This window comes from Panthera leo, chromosome D3, assembly GCF_018350215.1.
Source record: "Panthera leo isolate Ple1 chromosome D3, P.leo_Ple1_pat1.1, whole genome shotgun sequence".
NCBI lineage: Eukaryota > Metazoa > Chordata > Mammalia > Carnivora > Felidae > Panthera > Panthera leo.
In genome coordinates this window covers 27,539,775-27,554,554 of record NC_056690.1, presented here as the reverse complement: position 1 = coordinate 27,554,554, position 14,780 = coordinate 27,539,775, and positions in this window count along the sequence as shown.

Genomic DNA, 14,780 nt, shown 5'->3' with positions numbered 1-14,780 from the left:
ACCGATACACATATTGGTTGGGCTCTCAAATGATAAATCTTGAACGGAAAAAGCTGATTGGACTGACCTAGAAAGACACCTACAAGACCCCCTTTTCTACCGTAAACTAAAGGGTCAAAAAAGGGGTGGTGATGGTTATAAAAAAGCCAAATACCAAATGCCAATTCAGGTATTTTTAGGAAATATTTTTCATTCTCATTCGTGAGTTTAAAAAGGTGCTGTTGTAACAGTAACCCTTTCATCTCATTCTGTCAGTGGAGTTACACCTGAAATTGGAGACCTAACTTTAAAACATAAATTAAAAGGGAAAAGAACCCCTTTAGCTGAACGACAGTGACCTGGGAGAACATTTGGAAAGGGCTTTACAACAAAAACAAGACAAGGAGAAGTGGTGGCCATGCGGGTGACACAGCTAAGTGGCCCACTCCCTAAACCAACTACCTATGGAGAAGGACATTTGTAGATATTGTCAACAGATTCAGCACTGGGAATTAGATGGTCCCTTGTGCTGAAAGGAAACCAAGACCCAAGAAACATCCCTCCAATGAGATAAGTGAGGGTGTTCCAAGGAAAAGAAGCTTTCACAATCTTGCTACATGCTTAAGCATGCAAGACTTAAATATAAATAGACAGGATCGTCTTCATCAATACCTAGCAGATAAGGGTGCTACTATTTGGATGTTAAATGCTGCCATTGCTGCTTATCCTCTTCCTTGGAGTAAACATGCTATGCATGTGATTGGCCTCAAATAACCCAAAGATTTTCCTTGTCTCCCCACCCTTAACCACAACCTGAGACCCCTTAGCTGAAAAAATTAACCTCCGCTTCTCTAGGATTCCACCCAGGCAGATTTAATAGGGAGAGACTGCACGTGGAATTGTAATTTCTTGACAATTTCTTGAGATCCTACACGTCTGTGTATAATCAAGTTGTATCTGCTCTGGATGTACCTTTGCCTCTTCCATGATATGTAAGGCATACCCTAGATAAGGATATTGTTGCTGTACCTGACACTCCATGTGCTAAAAATCCCATTGACATAGGCACAACAATTGGATCAGAACCTATAAAAGTTTAGGTAGAGCCTACCAAACCACTACTTGAACTTCCCCAATATCCCTTCAAGCCAGAAAAAAAAAATCAAACTTGCAGCTTAAAGCCTTTTATCTGAAAGTCCTCCTACACCCTCTACTAGTGTTTGTAATATCCCTGTTATGCCAGTAAAGACACCAAATGAATGAAGATACTGATTTGTTCATGATCTCAGGGTCATCAACAAAATTGTTATTTCTTGCTTCCCTGGAGTACCTAACCCAAATGCCATCCTGTTGTCAATTCTTCAAAGCTACTTGCTTCAGCATCATGGATCTTTGCTCTGCCTTTTTCAATGTCTCCCTAGACCAGGCGAGTCAATACTTTTTGCTCTCTCCTGGAAAGAACAGTAGCATAGTGGAGGGCCATGGCCCAGGAACTTCGATGCCCCATGTACTTTTCCCATGTGCTCCACCAACACTTAAAAAAAAACCCTAAGTTTCCCTTGTAATTCAGTTCTCATACAATATGTAAATGATCTCCCACTTTGTCGAGAGAACAAAAAAATCCTATAAAAAGGCTTCCATTTACTTGCTCTCAACCTTAGCAAGAGAGAAATAATTGAGTTTCCAAAGAAATTACATTTTTGCCAGACACAGTTCATTATTTCAGACATAACCTATTTAAAGAGGGGGAAACACTTCCATCCTTCCATTAAGATTAGCAAAAACTCTCAGAAACCTGTGAGCTCCCTTGGTGTAAATACACACAAGCAGTTATGGCTACCCAGTCACTTCCCTTGGGAACACAGTGGATAACCCACTATACCTTAGTAGCTGGAAGACCCATGTATCTGCAAATTTCACCACCCAGACAAGACTGCCCTACTGCATACAGACAAGGCAAAAGATTGCAAAGAACTGTTGTACTAATACCCAAGTTTTTCACCAACAACTTAAGGCTGCCTTCCTTCAACATCTTCCTAGAAGCTTCTTCATGATCTTCAACTGGAGATTTTTCTGTGGGAACAGACATCAGAGCAAAACTGCTCTTACACGGCATTGGAATGGACCCTATCAGGTACTGTTTAAATTAAATAAAGCAGTGAAACTCCTGGGATTCACCCTTGGCATCATATTTCACCGTGTGTGTGTGTATCTGTGTGTGTGTGTGTGTGTGTGTGTGTGTGTGTGTAATTATATATGCATATATATTTGTATATTCAGAATTAGAAAGCTATTCAAACTGGGAGGCCTCAAACAGGTTTCTTGGAGATCTTCTGTAAGCAGACAGCTGACCCAAGGTTTTCAGAACAGACAAATGGGGACGCCCAGATGACTTAGTTTTGTAAGTGTCTGAGTCTTGTTTTCAGCTCAGATGATGATCTCACAGGTCTGTGGGTTTGAACCCTACATCAGGTTCTGTGCTGACAGTGCAGAGCCTCCTTGGAATTATCTTTGTTCCTTTCTCTCTGTCCCTCCCATGATCTCTCTCTCTCTCAAAATAAATAAATAAACGTAAAATATTTTTTAAAATCAGGTGACGGATTTTAATGGTCCGCAAATGGTGACGGATAGTGAGCAGCTTCCACCCAAGATGTTGGGCAAAACCTCCCATCTAATTCTTTTTCTGTTTTGCATCTGCTTAGTTAAAACAATTCTGCTCATTTTCCAGAAATTCTTTGTTGACATCCACCCATCATTACCCCTTTACTCCTTTTCTCTTTCTCGTTTTTAAAAGATTTTCTTTTTTCGGGGTGCCTGGGTGGCTCAGTCGGCTAAGCGTCCGACTTCGGCTCAGGTCATGACCTTGCGGTCCGTGAGTTCAAGCCCCGAGTCTGGCTCTGTGCTGACAGCTCAGAGCCTGGAGCCTGTTTCAAATTCTGTGTCTCCCTCTCTCTCTGACCCTCCCCCATTCATGCTCTGTCTCTCTCTGTGGGCCCCCAGCCCATTTTTAAAAAAAAAATAAAAAAAAAAAGATTTTCTTTTTAAGTAATATCTCCACCCAACCTGGGGCTCGAACTTGCAACCTGAGATCAAGAGTCATGTGTTCTACTGACTGAGTCAGTCAGGCGCCCCTCCTTTTTTCTTACTATAATCCTTATGCTAGTTATAAACATTGTTGGCCAGAAGAGACCCAAACAGTTGCCATTACCCTCAGTCTTCCTGAATGCTGGATATGCCATCTATCATCAGACCCCATGGTAAATACTTCTGGGAAATTTGGGTTTCATCAAATGAAATGAATCACCAAGGCTTTAAATTCCAATTCATATATGAGCTCCAAAATGAGGCCACATTTCATTTCTCATATTTTTTAATATTTCAGTTTTTCAATATTTCAATTTTCATTATTATATGTGCACTACTGGAGGAATTAGTTCTTATGAAAAACATTAGGACAATGCTCCCTTTGGTGGAAATTGCATAGAAGTCTATAGGGGCACCTGGGTGGTTCAGTCAGTTAAGGGTCCAAGTCTTGATCTCAGCTCAGACCTTGATCTCAGGGTTGTGAGTTTAAGCCCCATGCTGGGTTCCATGATGGGGGTGAAGTCTACTTAAAAACAAACAAAAAAACACATACCTGTAAGAAACCTACCTCTAAAGGGCATCTGAGTGGTTGAGTCGGTAAAGTGTCAACTTTGGCTCAGGTCATGATCTCATGGTTTGTGAGTTCAAACCCTGTGTCAGGATCATTGCTGACAGTGTGAAGCCTGCTTCAGATCCTCTGTCCCCCTGTATCTCTGCACTCCCCCACTCTCACGTGCTCTGTCTCTTTCCTCAAAAATAAATAAACATTAAAAAAAGAAACCTATCTTGAATTTTGGCAAAATTTAGATAAAAAAATCTATGCCCTGTTTGGAATACACAGCAGTCTCAACCAATTGGCATGAGTAGTAATGGAGAGTTACGTTGCCCTAGATTTCTTGTTGGTTAGTCATGGTGGCATCTGTGCCATTGCTAACACTTTTTGTGCTTGGACCAATAAAGTCAGGTAGGCAAAATAGGGTATAAAGTGCTTGAGAAAAAAGCTGTTTGGATTCAAGGCAGACCCTCGGGGCTTATGGGATTTGTTCTCTTGGCCTGGATTAGGCAATTGGAGTTCCTGGTTTTGAAGCACCTAACATGGAGTATTAATTGTTCTAGTTTTTTTGTTTGTTTGTTTCATAGAGGTTATGATTTTGTCCCTAACATGGACTGTTATTTGTTCTTGCTTGTTTGTTTCTTTGTTTCATAGCAGTCATGTTGCTGGTCCATTGCATTCTATCTGGAGTCTTAAATGCATTTATGTAAAATGATCTCGAATCAGGTGGCTGCTGTGATGAGAACAAACTGGTCATGAAGGTCATCCTCCAAGACAGTTAACTATGAAGATGGCTGACAGTGTCCAGCAGCAAAGTATGGGATCTCAGGTTTTCTCTGAATGGGCCAACCTCTCAAAAGTGAGATCATAACCAAAATGGGGGACTGAGAATGGAAGATACAAAAGAACAGTGGCCTGGCCATATATAAAAATAGGACTCTGATATGAGGTCTGCAGCAACCAGCCCAGGAAATCAACCCATTTTCTTCAGTTTTGGCATATTACCTAGAAGTCAGACGTGTAGGTGTCAGACCGCTCTCTCGAGCAAACAGCCCCGGAAGCTAAATAATAACCTCTGTATTGAATTGACTGGGCCAAATGGCCAAGACTTGATTTACCACTGCGAGTATCCCTGAATTTTGTCCTCACTTGCAACTTAAGACCAGCAGATAAAACCACAGATGCACCCCTAACAATGATATAGGATGCCCTTCTTCTAGAACACTCACCATAGCTTCCTTATGCCAATAGTCTCCTGCATCACTGAGGCCTTGTATTATTCTGTCTCTACAAAGTTTCTCTAACTTCTGTCCATCTCTGAGTCTGCCCAAAGGCAAGGGATAGTGGCTGACTCCCTTGCTCTAGCAAATTTTGAAGAAATCACCTGTACTTATTATCATTTGTTTCGTCTTTATTTGTATCCACAGCAACACTGAGTAGTGTCAAAAAACACTGAATGGTCCAGGTAGGGAGCTGGGCTAAGTCAAGAGTGCTGGGCCCACCCTGCTGGGGACCCACTGAAGTCTGCTTCTAGCTCAAGTATTCCTTACACTGGTATTTTCCTGATTTGGGCGGTTCTGGAAATGCATAACTTTCCCATTCCCTTCAACTCCCTAGACTTCTCCAGCAAGCATCTGGTTACAGAAGTTCTGTGGTCTTGGTGTTCAGCTTTGGAAACATTGAGACCAAGTTCTGAAACAACCATGTGGAACTGCTGAGTAAGAAAGTCGAGATGGTGTGGGCTAGAGATTTTAAAATTGAATCGAGGCCATCCTAGGTCAGAAAGATTGGAAATTATCGGTATAGATGCTACCTGAAAGAAAAAGAAAGTAGGAAAATATGTCTGGTGATCCTCAAGTAGTGTCCTGGGGAGGGGGTCTCCAAGATGTGGTTATGGGGAGGGCACTCCCAGAGGAGATAAGGCTCTGTCCCCTGCCACAAAAGGGTCTAGACTCATCAAAAGGATGACGAGTCTGTAGAAACTGGATCTGGGGGATGAAGGAAGGAGCAGGGAAAGTGGATACTCAGAGCCAGAACAGCTAGGCTTAGTCCATGCAGCTTAGACACTTCAATCAATAGCCAGTGAGACACGGAAGGCCACAGACAATTTATGAAGCCACCAAAGCACTAGCCCAGGTGGCCACTCTCCAAATTACTTCACAATACCTGCTCATCCAGAGCTGGTCAGTTGAAGGGAAGCTAATTCTTAGCAGAGCCATCATGTGACCATTGGTTTGGAATGTCTTGGCTTCTGAGTCAGCTTGGGAGCCAAACAACCCTGCTCAGTGAGGGTGTTCAACTGGTCACCTGGAAGGCACCATGTGAGATGGCTGGTGGTGTGAAGATGCCGGGGAAGGATGGCCCACGTTGGGCTTCCCCTCATCCTTCAGAGGGGCTTCACTCGGGGGCAACTGCATCGTGTTTTGGGTCGAGGATTGAAACCTAGAGATGGGAGACTGAGTTAGGATCTGGGTTTTTCTCTTGGCTCAGGCATCTCCTCCAAGGCATCAACTGTTGTCTTCGCAGAAAATGGGGCAGGAGGATTTGAGGAAGAGACTGAGGGGCCCCTGGTTAGGGGTGCAGGGCATGATTTCAGGTGTTCAGAGATCTCTCTCTCCAGGGAACCAGCTAAATTTCTGTCTTGAACACCCAACTAAACAGTGTAGTGACTTTTGGTGAGTCACTTTTTCTCTCTAAATTTGAATGCCCCCACTGTAAAATACAGATGACAGGCCCTGCTCTGCCTCCTCCCACCTCAACAGGGCTGACACAGAAACCACAGGAGATCACAGATATTCTCTTTGAGCTGTAAGCATCTCTCCATATAAAGGCTAGCAGGAAGCTTACATCCTCCCCTGCTGTGGAGCCATCCACAACACCTCTCTGGATTCAACCACTACCAAGTGTCTACCTTATTTCGTGATTGAACACCTAGGGTAGTTATGAAACACCAGCCACTTATTTTTCTAAAGACTTTACTTGTGTTTAATCATTTTGAGCTCACAACTTAATACTAAAAATTAGGCCCTATTAACATTTCAATATCTCAGAACAGAGAAACAAGTCACAGAGGGGTCTATACAACTTTCTCAGGTACATGGAGCTTCTAAGCAGAGTTTTGACCCAGGCCTTCAGTCATGGACTATGTACTTGCTGTGCTTCTATAATGCCTCAGGGAAATAAAGCTATTTGCTCACAAAACCTGTCTGTTGGGTGTTCGAAGTGTACACCCAGTTGCAAGATCTCTAGAAGTCCAACTTGGCTTCACGAGGCTCTGCTGGTCAGCTGGCGAATAATGGAATCAAAAGATTGATTGTGAATACATGATCACTAATTTCCCTATGGACTTCTACAGCAAGGTGTCAGCAGTTCTCTCTATTGCAATGCATTTCCCAGGATCTTGTTTCAAGGATGAAGAAGAAGAAATGTTTCCCTGAGGTCAAGAATATCAACTGGCACCAGGCAGTGCTTCAGAAAACTCCACATCTGGCAAACAACAGGGGGTATTCTATAAATGACCCCATTGAGGTATTGTGGAAATTCACTCATTAAGTTCATTCAAGAAGAAGGATTCTACTTTAGTCAGTGGCCCATATTTAATAGAAAACCATAAAAATCTGAACCATATTCTTCTGTATGCAAAGGGGGATGATCAAGGCAATCAGTTGTGCTGTAACTGTATAGAAGTTAAGATACATTTCTAACTCAAGATTGGGCACACGTTTTACACTAAACAATATCTCTAGCTGTTGTATAGACCTTTAGCTGACTTGTGAACATTGGCTCTAATAGATCTCTTCCTAAAACAGTGTTTACAGATTTTTAAGAACCTTAATAGGCATTATTTAGAACAGGAGGTTTAGATGAATGTAAGAGTTGAACAGATAATGTAGAAAGTTCCCATATTCTACCCCTCCAGTTTCCCCAACTGATAACATCTAACACGAGTGTAGTACCTTTGGTATAATTAGCAAAATCATAATGGCACATTTTCATTAAATTAAAGTCTGCAGCTTCCATTGAAATTCACTCTTTGTGCTTTGATATTCTATGAATTTTGACAAATGCATAATGTCGTGCATCACCGTGACAATATTCTACAGAAATCCATACACCAGTGTCCCTAACTGCGCTATCCAGGGGAGCAGCCACTGAGCAGATGTGCCTGCTTATGCTTAAGTTAATTAAAGTAAATGAAGTTAAACACTCAAGCAGTTGAATATCCCTGCTGCTTTGGAGACTGAGGAATGGGGTATGAAATCCGAGAGAAGGAGGAAATATATGTGAAGCTTTGTTTTGTTTTGTTTTTCATGTGTCAGTGTCATAACAGTAGGAGATACTATGTGTGTGGGCTTCAAGTGAGTTTTGCTCTTCAAGATGATCTTTCCCCCAAGACCAGCTCTTTTCTGCTTCTCCACCGACCATCAGAGCCTCAATTACATTTGGTTTGCACGTTTTGCAAATTGAACAGGGAAGTTACTACATTGGGTTTGGTATGACCTGTGACAGAAGAAGTCTGGGGAGACACACTGTCACACACGTGAACTGGAGACCAAGTGCTACCATGTGAGCTGGAGGCTGGGGATGTGGGGACCCTCTCTCTGCACCTTCAGGTCTCAGACCAGCACCTGCATGGGACACCCTCAGCTTTGCCTCTGGGTGAAAGGATGCTCCTGGAGTGGGCATCACAGAAAATGTACCCTCTCAGCCTCCTGCAGAAGTGAGGTGGGAGGTGCACCCTGGAGCACGTTTCTCTCAGGATCAGAATAAATCCTGCACATGTGAGTCCATGTGAGAGAGGCCTGTGTGCAGCTGCCCTGAGACCCTCCCTGGTTGGCAGGAATTCTAGAAGCCTGTGTGAAGGCTGCTGGGCTGGCCACACACACTGGCTCTCACGGCCCCACTGAGCTCTCCCCTGGGACTGACCAGGCCCAGAGACTCCGAGCAGCAGACAGGAGTCCCTGCCCCTGTCACAACCTGCTGCTCCAGACACACGGTCCTGGCCCTTCGTTCCTGTGACCTTCGTTCAGGCCTGCCCGGGGTCTCTCCCCAGTCTTTCCAGGGCTCAGGCAAAGGCTGGCAGGTACAGTGTTCATGTGGTTTCACCTACTATAGAACCCCTATCACGCTGCTTGTGGATTAGGGGAATTTGGACAAGGTACTTTTAATTTCATGTTTATCCTCTTAGGGGCTAGGAAAGGTACAGGGTTGTTCTGAGGATTAAGTATCTCCAACTACCTAAGGTCACCCCAGGCACAGGACAGACACTCTGTGTGTGGCAGTGGTTGCCATTCTCTCTGACAGGGCCCAGCACAACCCCAGGCCTGTGGCAGGTATCCCAGGGGGGGTTGGCTGCATTGGTTACTTGATCAACTGATTGATTAGGGAGGCTGGCTGTATATCCATGATCATTCCTCCCCTCCACCCATATGACACAACAGTCTGGTCGGTGGAGGTGACAGGAGAAGGGAAAGGACACTGATCATGGGAGATAGAAGGGAAGCAGCAGGTTGTGAGTACTGAGGAAGGCAACGTCATGCACAGAAATGCATGGAGACAGCAGCTGCCTTCTAAGAAGAACAAGATGACACCAGCGTTCATTCCAGGCCACAATTATGGAATGTGAGGGCTGGAAAAGTACATTGGAGATCAGAGACCCAGTCCCTTATCGTGGTCCCAGGGAGGAGTGGAGAGCTGAGGTCAGAATGGGGCCTGAGATCAGCCCTTATCCTGCCAGGAGCAGTGAGTATGAGTTCTCACTGTCTCCTGTTCTTTCCCAAAGCCACCCCTTCCGGGCCACAGCTGCCATGGTCCATGCCAAAGATTAATTGCAGATTATGAAGACTCAGAAAAAGGGAGCAAAATCCTGCACCTAATTTCTTTCCTCTGTCATGTTCTTCACCTTCTTGCATTCCCATCCTTAAGCTCCTTCTTCTGTGGCTCTTCACCACTCCCTCTTTGAATGATTCTCATCCTGAAGAACCTGGTCCTGTCCAGGCACAGGACATCCTCACATCTCCAGTGTCTATAAGATCTCCCACCAACCCCTCACCCGCTTTCTGAGCAGCGCCTTGGGTCCACACCTGAGTCTGCACTCCTGGATCCTGCTCAGCCATCCTGAGTGGTGGACTGGGAGGAGGGTGGGGGCGGAGGATGGATGGGCCCACCTGCCTGAGAGGCTCCCCCAGAAGACTGGGGGTTCCAGGAACCCCGCAATTGGTGCTCTCCTGCCCCGGGGAGGGGCGTGGTGCTCTGGACAGGCTCGATCTTTCTCTTCCCACCAGCTGGCAGGGGTCAGAAAGTCTCTTCCCCCACGCTCAAGAGGGGGGTGGGTGAAGAAGGTGAGAGACGATAAAGTGGGAGAATAAGAGGAAATGTGGAATGTGGAGAGGGCAGGAGGAAAAGCAGAAGGCAAATAAGGGCCCACATCTCCGTGGCTTCCCTAACTTTCTCTTGGGCCCTTCAGGAAAGGCAACCAAAGGGAAGGGAGCCCTGTGGCGGCCATATTGCACGTGATCACGCAAGGGAGAGACTGGAGGGTGGTAAGAACCAGGCAGGAAAGGGGAGGGATGCCCTGAGCACATCTCTCCTGGAAACCGATACCTGCTCCATATTTCCAGGGGTGCATGGCCCTGACTCTGCCCAAGTAAGGCCTCCCGGGAAAAGTGAGGGCAGAGGCCCCGCGCTCCCTGGCATGCAAGCAGGGCGGCTCCCCAGGTCCAGATCTGCAGACCCGTGACCACACAGCAGCCTGGGCATCAAGTAGGGGCCACCGCAGCCTCCAGCCCAGGCTGGGAGTAGCCCAAGCCCTTGGGGTCTGTCAGCTTCTGCGGAGCCCTGTGGACAGCCTGGATCACCTCAAACTGGGGTTCTATAATTTTTTGTTCTAATATATATGTATATATATATATATATATATATATATGTAAAAATCAACACACACACATGGAAATGAAGGGAAATTCAGTGCAGTGTCCATTAGGGAATTTGTAAGGAGTTGAATTGCAAATTGCTTGTTTCTTTTATTTTCCAATTTTTTAAATTAATTCCAATATAATTGGTTTAATTCCATTTGTGTTATTTTTATTTTTATTTTTTTGAGGTTTCATTACATCTTAGACAGTAGTGTCTTCTGTAGCCTTTTCGCACTGAAACACATTAAGCCATAAAGATTATTATTTTTTTTACTACCTCATCATAAGCTTCTTTAAATGGAAAGGCACATGTCAGGCATTTGGATGTAATGGGGAGAAAAGATACTGAGAAAGAAAAGGGAAGCCCTCTAAGTGTCACTTCGATGGCGCAGGTGTCATGCTAGGCCCTATCACAGGTGGATGAGGGGACATCATCACCTCTCCCCCTCCAACCCTGTGTCATCAGACCTCCTGCTCCTCACAGGCCAGGGGTGGGACTTGGGATTTTCCTCCTGCAGTCCAGAGCCTCCCCTTTCTTCTGCTCCAATACCCTGTTCAAGGGACCAGACGCTTGAGAGCTGCACAGCCACATGCCCAGGTTAAATCTCTCCTGGAGGACACTTAACACTGTCAGCCAACGACAATCCCCTTAGCCAAGAGCCCCAGGGGCGCCTGGATGGCGCAGTCGGTTAAGCGTCCGACTTCAGCCAGGTCACGATCTCGGGTCCGTGAGTTCGAGCCCCGCGTCGGGCTCTGGGCTGATGGCTCGGAGCCTGGAGCCTGTTTCCGATTCTGTGTCTCCCTCTCTCTCTGCCCCTCCCCCGTTCATGCTCTGTCTCTCTCTGTCCCAAAAATAAATAAAAAAAAAAAAAAAACGTTGAAAAAAAAAAAAAAAAAAGAGCCCCAAACAGGCCCCTGGCGGTGTCTGGGCCCAAGGTCACCTTCCAAGACTGGAGGAATCTTTGGGGTCCCACACACCCACCCCAGGCACCCCTCCTCCTTCCACCTCTGTGCCTCTGCAGGGAATAGGGCACCCATGTTTGCTGCTGCTTTGACACCTGTGAAGGAAGCACTAAGCAAGTGTCGGCTGGGGTCTCAGAGCACCTAAGTGTCTAGAAGCTTAAAAAGAAGACAGGAGGTCATGGACGAAGGGCTACCCGCTAACTCAGTGCCAGCCTCTGAGCATGTGAATTGTATAGCTTCTGCCTTAGTTGCAGAGATATGTTTTATAGTTAATGCTGGAGGATTTTACATCAAGAAAAATTTATCTTTTGCCTGCTTTATCTTGAAGTCATTTTTATGTAAAATAAAACACACAAAAGCACATGATGCATAGGTAGCAGAAGCTGAATTACTGTGGGCACCACACTCTGTAGCGGTGATTTTCCCTCTGTGAAAGACAAATGCTTCTCTCTCTTTTTTTAAAATAGATTTTTAGTTTTTTTTAAATTTTTTCTTTTCTTTATATTAAACATAATTTATTGTCAAAATGCTTTCCATACAACACCCATTGCTCATCCCAACAGGTGCCCTCCTCCCTGCCCATCACCCACTTTCCCCTCTCCCCCACCCCCCCCATCCACCCTGTTTGTTCTCAGTATTTAAGAGTCTCTTATGGTTTGCCTTCCTCCCTCTCTGTAACTTTTTTTCCCCCTTCCACTCCCCCCATGGTTCTCTATTAAGTTTCTCAGGATCCACATATGAGTGAAAACATATGGTATCTGTCTTTCTCTGCCTGACTTATTTCACTTAGCGTAATACCCTCCAGTTCCACCCACATTGCTACAAATGGCCAGATTTCATTCTTTCTCATTGCCAAGTAGAGGGATTCAGACAAATGCTTCTGAGAAGCATCTTCCAGCTTCTTTGCCCTGCCCCCATGCCTGCACAGTGGAAATTGGATCCTCCCAGCTCTCCAGTTTGTTCCACTACCTTCCCAGGGTGCCACCATACTCTTTTGTGCCCTAATTATGTATAATCATCATGCTTGGGAAATACATGGTAACCGATTTCATTCCTTAACCTAATAAATTAGCAATTATTTTTATCTCCTTTTACAGGAGGCTGCCAGGGTGCTAGAGCCATTCTGTATGTGGGACTAAGATTCGCAGCAGATATGTTTATAAGAAACCATAAAGCTGTACTTAAGATGTGTGCACTATACATACAATAGATAAAGCAGCCATTAAAAAAAAGACAATATAAGAAATAAATTTTCACATGAAGCACACTTCAAGCCCAGGTGGCTTCCTTTAATTTCAAACAAACGTTGCAGATGGAAATGCCTGTCTCTTCCAGAGAAATTTCCATCCAGACACGGAAATACACACTCTTCCAGAGAACAGATACAGAGGGAATATGCCCACATTGCTTTCATTGGATCAGAAGAAAATTGATGCCACCCCAGCAGTAGGCATGACAGGAAAGGGGGGCACACAGGTCAACTCTCCTGGATGTAGATGTCAAAATCCAAAACCATACAGCATAAATCTGGAGATTTGGGAAGCAAATTGAGATCTCACAGTGGGGTTCCAATGGGTGGATGTGGACAGGGTCAGTAGCACTTTGCGTGTTGCCCCAGGGGTGGTGAGAAGGGACAGTGCCATTGGGTTGGTGGAATAAATATTTGATGACAGAGGGAAGGAGAATCTGAGTGACTCTCAGGGAGAGCCCTGGGGTGGGTGTCACAGGCTGTGGCTATGGAGGGGACCCTTTAAGAGGACATGGGACTCTGTCCCCTTCCACTGCCAGGGCCAGACTCCAGACAAGGAGTCGGGAAAGATTTTGTCACATAGGGAAGTAGGAAAGTTGCACACTCAGAGCCAGTGCAGCCCCTGCCCTCCCTCAGCCAGGCTGTTCTGACAGTTGCTCACATTAGTGGTCAGTAGGCAGTGGGGGACATGCCAGCTTCATCCATTAAAGCACCAAACACCAGCCCAGCAAGTCATGCCCTCCGGGGTTGGTCATTGAAGACCAAGCTCATTCACTAGAGAGCTGTCATGTGGGTAGTGGGCTTGGAAATGCCCATGTTCTGAGCTGCATGGGGGCATGTAGACCACTAGTCAGATGCCCAGGAGCTCACATTGGACAGCTGTTGTGTGAAGATGCTGCAGGAGGAGAGACATAGAGGGGACACCCCGACCCTTCAAGGGACTTCCTTTTTGGAAAGCGACATTGCTTTTGGATCAGGGATCCAAACCTATGGGTGGAGGCTGAGGCAGGCATGTGCTCCCTTTGGAATTTCACGGCAGGAGAGTTTGGGGATCAGAGGGAAAACAGGAGCTAGAGAACTCTGCGGGCTCCGGGATCTCTGTCCCTAGAAACCAACTACATTCCTGTCCCAGACTGTCCTGTCATCAGCTTCTTCACTCTAGTTGCTTAAAATCTCTGAATTTCAGTGTCATGAACTACAAAATATGGGTTACTGCCCTGCCCTGTGCATTCCATGGAGTCTGATGGGGATCACAGGAGATGATGGCAGATATTCTCCATGACCAGGAAAGCCTCATGCCCACATTAAAGTGGAAAGGTTACCTTCCACCCACCCTTGCCCTGTGGCCATCCAGGTTTCCTCTCTGCAGGCAACCACTCCTACATTTCTTGCTTGTTCTTCCAGGCATGTAATATCGGGTCACATATGGAGCACTTAGGAGGTCCCAATCATTTTCCTTAGGCATTATTTGGATTTTCTTATAGTAAGCTTTATAATACTAGTAAGTAGGTCCCATATCACAGAACAGGGAACTGAGGTCAGAGGGGTTAGGTAACTTTCCCAGGTATGTGTGGTTTCTAGTATGATCTGATACAGGTTATCAGGCACCAGCTCCCAAGCTCTCCATCACTGTCCTCTGTATTGTCCTTTCTACATGGTCTCATCTAATATCAGGTCCTTAGGCACAAGTCTGCTGGGGGTGGTAAGTGCATACCACATCGCAATACCCCTCTTCTAAGCCCAGCTCAGACTCAGCTGGCTCCCCAGTCACTGGTGAACAAGGAGAATGGGAGTGTGACCTAGGGATGCATGAATATCCCAGGTGCATATTAACAGCTCTCTCCCTTTTTAGTGTATTTTCTAGGATCATGGCTCAGATTACAAAAAGAGAGGATCCTAAGGGATTCAAACACAGGACTCACAAGAAAGGCATCTGTGCTCAAGACAATCTACTGGCTTTCCCCAGCAGTACTTCAGCAGCATCAAGATGGACATCTTTCCAAACAACAGGGTCGAGCCACAAATAACACCCCAATGA